The 7,305-nt window shown below is 34.7% G+C and overlaps 1 non-coding gene and 1 pseudogene across 1 annotated transcript; one reads left to right on the plus strand and one right to left on the minus strand.

Annotated features, from left to right (window-relative positions):
• LOC101563170 overlaps positions 1–7,305 on the plus strand; it is a 178,272-nt pseudogene that overhangs the window by 136,802 nt on the left and 34,165 nt on the right.
• On the minus strand, positions 642–748 carry LOC111812479. The gene has a single exon (XR_002817972.1). It is a non-coding gene; the product is annotated as a U6 spliceosomal RNA (small nuclear RNA).

A 7,305-nucleotide genomic window follows, 5' to 3' on the forward strand; every position in this document is an offset into this window, starting at 1 on the left:
TTTTGTCTGGTTGACCTATCTTTTGGAGATAAGGGTGTGTTAAGGTCTCCTGTTAAAATTGTGGTATTGGATATTAGATTTTTCATGTCCATTAAGATTTCCTTTATATAGTTGGGTTCTCCCGTGTTTGGTGCATACATATTTATGAATGTTACCTCTTCCTCTTGAATTTTTCCCCTAACCAACATATAGTGGCCTTCTTTTTTCACTTGATCATTGTTGGTTTGAAGTTGAGACTGTGTGAGAATAGGATTGCTACCCCTGATTTTTTTCTGAGGTGCTGGGACATGTAGTATTGTGTTCCATCCTTTGACTTTCATCCTATGAATGTCTTTATGAGTTAAATGTGTTTCTTGTATACAGCATATTTTTGGATTTTGTTTCTAATCCACTGTGCCAGTCTATTTCTCTTAATTGGTAAATTGAGTCCATTTACATTGATGGTTAGAATTGAGAGGTATTGACTTACAGTTGCCATGTTATTTACCTGTTATCATTACTCCTTTTTCTCCTGTGTTTAATTGCTTACCCTATTTAGTTGGTTGCTTCTGCTCTCTTTCATGGAGTTCTGATCATTTTGGTCCCTCTCTAGAACATCTTTCAGTAGCCTGTGTAAGGTTGGCTTTGTCATCACGAAATTCTAAATTATGGAACACTTCACGAATTTGCGTGTCATCCTTGCGCAGGGGCCATGCTAATCTTCTCTGTGTTGTTCCAATTTTAGTATATGTGCTGCTGAAGGGAGCACTGTAGTTGCTGCTATTGTTTAGTCTTAGAAGTTTTCCAGAGGCCTCTGTGCTACAGACTACATCCTGCTCAATGCTATTGGGAGGTAGAGGAACCTTTCAATTGTGGGGCCTAAGGGGAGGTTGGGAGCTCCCAGGGTCTTATGGGAACCCCATCTCCTCTTTCCTCTGTCTTCTTGGTCAAGAAGTGAGTGAGTTGCTCTGCAGCCAGCTCCTGTCCTGATGCGCTTGAGCCACAGGGCTCAAAGCCACAGGGTTGACTGTTTGGACTGTAATTCTAAATCTGTAAGTCAAACTAAATATTTTTTCTTATAGGCATAAACAGTGATGTCATAAAGGGATCGGAACTTGCGTCCTTCTGAGGCTGAGACTGTCACACCCAAGGTAGTCTTCACACTTGATAACTGCAGGTCACAGGCGCACATCTCATGCTGACAGCAGGGGTGCTTAGCTTTCCTTTCCTATGTGACAGTCTTATCACTTCTCTGCCCTCCCGTTTTGATCACGAGCTTCCTGTACAACATGCAGTGTCTATTCTAAGCACACATTACATATTTGATATCTCATTTTATTGTGTGGAATACAGTGTGTAGTCTACAATATTTCTATTCATTAATTACTAATTTTAAATTTATGAGTTTTACTATATTAAGCAATAAGTACTTAACAGGAAAAAATCACAAAAATAAAGTATTGAATTTTTAGTATTTAATGAGTATTTATGAAGAAGTATAAACATTTTCAAAATCAACTCATTTTTGACGTACAAAGACTAACAAAGAACAACACAAATTCTTACATGAAATACAATGAAAATGTCAATAGTCTTTTCCAAAAAAAATCTTTACTTTGATTATCACACCTAAAGCAGTCTGCACACATGACAACAGCACTTTCCATACACACATGTAGCTTACACTGACAGCACATACAGTTTGTTTTCCTGGCTGTTTTGTAAGATATACTTGACACCTCACTGGTCTTGCTGTTTGGTTAGGAACTTCTTATTATATTATACTGTGTGTATATAACAAGAGCATAAAATATCAGTAAAATATAGTATTAAATTGTTAGAATATGTTGTGCATTTAGAATAGACATCAGCATTATCACATCAGCTGTATAATTGCTTACAAATCCTAAAAGATAACATCAGAAATAAATTCCTATATGAAAATACCAGTGGAACTCTACAACAGAAACAAGCTGCACGTCAGTTGTCACACGCATGGCAGTCTTCACACAAGATAACTGCATGTTCCATCTTACACTGACAGCACATGGGCTTAACTTTCCCATGTGACAGTCTTGTCACATCTCCTATCCCTGTTTTGTCTGGAACTTCCTACTGTATTGTGTAACTGTATTGGATACTTTAAACATCAAATACGTAATGAGTGCTTACAAAAGACATCAATATTTTCACATCAGCTGTTTACTTGCTTATAAATCTTAAAAGACAACATTGAAAGTAAAACATGTGAATTGCAGTGTAAACACAAACAAAAGTCAACTACAGAAATGCCCCTTGCTTCAACTGTCATGCCCATGGCAATCTTCATACATGACAACTGTATATCCTCTGCATACATCTCACACTGACAGTAGATTTGCTTAGCTCTCCTTTATAATAGGCTTGTCACATCTATTCTCTTCCTGTTTATTCATGAGCTTCCTACCATATTGTACAACATGCACTTAGTAGGACATTGCGTTATCAATAACATATGTGCTTAGAATAGATACCAACATTTTCATATCAGCTCTTTACTTATTTACAACACCGAAAAGATAACTTAAAAATAAAAACTTATGTGAATTACTATAGAAACACAAGCAAAATTCTACCACAGAAATAATCCTTGCTTCACCTGTCACACCCAAGGCAGTCTTCACACATAGAAATTGCACATTCCATACGCAAATACTGCTTACATCGATCACACTTCTGTTTTATTTTCCTGCCCTTTCTTATACAGTATGGTTAACATGTTTTGTTTTTCTCTTGTAGTATGTCTCTGTGCCACCACACCTGCATGTTCACCTGTCAGCTCATCAATGCAATCCATAATTTCTTTGTGTAGTTTCTTGGGCAGAAACACTTTATTTTTTTTCAGCTGTAAATAATCTACTATGGGCTCTAGTCCTAAATTCCTCTAGGAAAAAATTCACCACAATATTTTGCATTTATCTTTTTCTTTGTAAACTGTCAAGCTGCCAAACTACTTATGCCATAAATGTGTAAGATCAATTCAAACACAACCATTGGCCAATGCTTTGTGTTTCAAGGGACATCATGTTTGCTACATAACTCATCAACAACACTGATTCCACCTTTGGTTTTGTTGTAAAGTTTCCATCTTGGACCTCAATTTTGTTGAGATATTCCTATCCATATTTCCATCATGGTGAAATCGTGGCCCCAGCAATACCACTCTGTTTTTCTTTGTCATATTTGAGGCCAAGATTGCATCTTTCTGAAACGCAGAGATTGTACTATATAATTCTCTGTTTTGAAATTACAGCATTTCATTTGGAATTTTTGCTTTTTTCTTGCATATAAGTCCTGCACTGATCAACTTGTCCTCTCTTAACAGGTGTAACATCAGTTGGAAACTGACAAACCAATCGCTTGATGTCACATTCTTATTACTTTTGGAAATCAGAGCAACATGTCTGTTCACGTCATTCAATTTATTACTGTATTAATGACCTGATGGCTGAGTTTCCAAATAAATGTCTAAACTGAAAGCTTAAGTTTTCACAACTACAAGGAAATAAATTTTTATGACATATTTTAAGTGATCACTCCTCTATAGGTCTTTTAAATTCGTGCAATTACCATGAGAAATCCCTGGTAAGTACAGCAGCCCTGCGGATGCTGTGAGTCAAAGTAGTGAAATGTCATAATAAATATGTCTTTGATTGTGGTTATTGGTGTACACAGAATGTTTTAATTGCATTCCTGCCTTTGTTATTTTATAACACCATGTAGCACTTCATCTCTTACAATTTTCAACATTGAATGGAAGTGTTGGTATATTGTCCAATGTATTTCATCCTTGCCAAGCCCCTCACTATATTTTCAGACCTAGTTCTAATGTTGGATCATTCTATTTGGCTGCACAACACTCCAGCTAGTCAAATATGTATTCATATTGCTGTTTTCTTCATCATCTGAATCTGGGAGGTCTGAATTTCCTGTGTTTGTGTCAGTTGTGCCTTGCTTCATTTCATTTTCATAGGAACTTGGGCTCGCATGGCAAATATCAAAATCGTCATTGTCATTCAAACATGAGTAATTTGATCATTCACTTTTGACCACCTTCCAAACTTGCAAATCTGTATTTTGGTGGGTCACTATATGAATTAGGTTATTCTACCAGAAAAAAATTTAAGAAAACTTTTAAAACAAATCCTGGAGTGATGTGGATCTATTGACCCCCCTATAATGCTCAGATAAACATGGAAAACCAGTTAGAGGGAGCATAATATGGGTAAAAAATTTCCATTTTGCAACTTTTGCACACATGATGAACACCTTGCTGTTCATCATACCAGGTGGATAAAAATATAGATTTATTCCTGTCTCCCTCAGGGAAAGATACTGAGACATACAGCTGGCTACTGTTATGCTAAAGGAACAGTTTATAGCAGAAAAGTATGGGATGGGACCACTGGGCCCAGTGTTATGCTCCCAGAGTTTGGATAGCTCAGATATTTGTTGTAGTAATAAAGACCTGTTTGACATAGTGGCTGTCCATTCTAAACTTTCATCTTTACTCTTTTACATTATCAGTCTGTAATACATTGGACATTATTTTTAAACATTACTTTTTAAATTTCTTAAAAATGTTATTAGTATACATTTATGGCACATATTGCATTCATTCTTCATGGGTAATTAGTACATAAACAATTTACTTTCCCTTCCCTCCCCTCTCTCCCATCTTGTCCATCCTCAGATCCTCTTTCCATGCCCACAAAGTCTACCTCCTGTTTCTTATCATCTATCTTTGGTTTTGCTATTTCAATTATCTATATTTATCAAGTTTATATAGTTTGAATATGACATCTAATTTATCTATATATAATGCACATATATATGTAAATATACTCACCATCTGTGTCTTGAGTGTGTTCTTAATGATATCTTCTTATGAATAGATTTTTATTTTGATGAAATATGGTAGTTCATGATTTCTATTTCTTTTCATGATACTGAATTTATTTATTCACTTGAAATATGTTTTTGCTATATCATATAGGCTAGCCTTGAACCAGTATGTGGTCCAGGTGGCCTCATACTCAGGACAATCTTCCTGACTTGATCTCCCATGTGCTGGAATTACAAGTGTGCAAGACCGCACCTGGCTAAAATCTTTGCTTACCACAAAACTGCAAAACACTTTCTGCCAGGTCTTCTGCTAGCAATCTTACTCTTCTAGTTATCGTATTTAGACATATGTTCCATTTCAAATAAATTTTGTGAACAGCTTGAGGTAAGAATCTAGGGTTAGTTTTTTGTAAACAGTTACCTATTTGGTCTAGCACCATTTATTGAATGGACTTTCCTTTCACTATTGAATTTCTTTGCACCTTTGATGAAAATCATTTGACCATAAGAATAGATCGATTTGAGAACTACCTTTTTTTCTGTTGCTGGCTTTGTCTGTTTTTCTGCCAGTACCACGCTCTCTTGAGATTAGACATGACAGAAGGTCTTAAATTCGCACAGTATTAATCTTCTTGTTTTATTCCTTTTCAAGATTGATTTGCTTTATCTAGGTCCCATACACTTTAGACATGTTACAAAACATTTTATTTAACATACCTCCTGGTAGTATGAGTGTTTAGAACTAAACTGAGGTACTCAGATACATTAACAGTAATAAGTTTTTCTTTTAACAATAAAGAGAACCTATCTAAGCCTTTAACAATTTCTCTCTTTAGAGTTGTAGCTTTAGAAGGTCTTGGATATCTTTAAGTTGTTCCTAAATTTCTTAAGCGTTTATGACACTATTGTAAATGTAATTAAACATTTTTATTTCAGTTTACAATTGTTTGTTGAATAGTGTATGGAAATATGATTAATAATTGGTTGTTAACCAATTATTGTATCCTAAGGTCTTGCTAAACTCATCTAGAATTGTCACAGATTTTGTTTAGTTTGAAGAAAGCGAGGTTGGTTACTCATGATTTTCTATGTAACAATCGTATTGCTTGCACACAAGGAAATTTTTTTCTTTGGAATTTCCAAACTTTGTGAGATATGTTTCATTTTCTTGCCTTACTAAATTGGCTAGAGCCTCCAATACAGTCCTGAATAGAAGTGAAGAGAATGAGTAACCTTGCTTTGCCCTGACTTTACAGTAAAGTGGTTTAAGTTTTCACTGCAAGTACGATGTTGGCTCCAGGTTCTTTCCACTTTCCCTTTATCACATAGAAGAACTTTCCATCTGATCCTAGTTTTCTGAAAGTTCTTATGAATAAATAGAGTATTTTATGCAATGATTGAGTTATTTTTCAAGTGTTTTTATTTGATAAATACGATAAACTTTTGATTTCAGGTGTTCAAATATTCTAAATCTTAGCTTTCATGTATTATCCTTTTAATAAATTGCTGTGTTTTATTTTCTAGTATTTTCTTTCTGTGTTTGCTCTAGTTTAATGAAAAATAAAGTTATGTGTGTGTGTCTATGTGTACAAATACACATAGCTAGCTAGCTACACAGATAGATTATACACACACACACACACACACACACACACACACACTCACATACTTTTTGCCCTTGGATCACCCTTATCAGACACTTATTTAGTGCCAACTTGATGCTAGTTTCATAAGTAAGTAGGAAACTATCTTATCCTCTTTGTTTGAAAGAATTCTAATAGATTTGATGTTTCTTCACCAAAGAATGGTACTTTGTTCTACAAAATTCATCTGCCCTCTGATATTTGTGTATGAAAAGATTTCTCATAAGAAATCCAATTACTTTAATAAATACGAATCTATTTGGATTTTATAGCTTGTCCTTTCTTAGTTTTGTTAAGCTGTATCTTAAGCGATTCATTTATTTCATCTCTGCTGCTGTGCTTGTCGATGTTGTGCTACTCAAAATATTCCAGTGTCGCCCTCTTCATGTGAAGGGATCTTTAGTGATCTCTTCTTGTTCACAACATAACAGCCACTTATGTTCTTTTTGTTATTGATCAGTGAAGGGATTTTGTTTCTAAATGAATACATTTTGGTTATATTTCTACTATTCTCTGTTGATTTCTTTTTTTTGGAATTTAATACAAATTTTAATTAGAATTTTGATAAGTTCTTTTTTTTCTCCATAGTTTTATTGAGAAACAAATAGCAATGAGAGAGTTTTAAATCAAATTGGTAGGACAGCTCCAATAATTAATACTTTGCATACATTCTTCCTAGTGGTTAATTGCTGTATAAGATGTGGACTTGATATCCTATTTACAAACACCATTAGAACAAATCCCTCTATTCATTAAGGGAATGTAACTATCTATCTATCCTAACCACTTTGAATACACA

Source organism: Octodon degus, unplaced genomic scaffold (assembly GCF_000260255.1).
Source record: "Octodon degus isolate 3935 unplaced genomic scaffold, OctDeg1.0 scaffold00006, whole genome shotgun sequence".
Classification (NCBI taxonomy): domain Eukaryota; kingdom Metazoa; phylum Chordata; class Mammalia; order Rodentia; family Octodontidae; genus Octodon; species Octodon degus.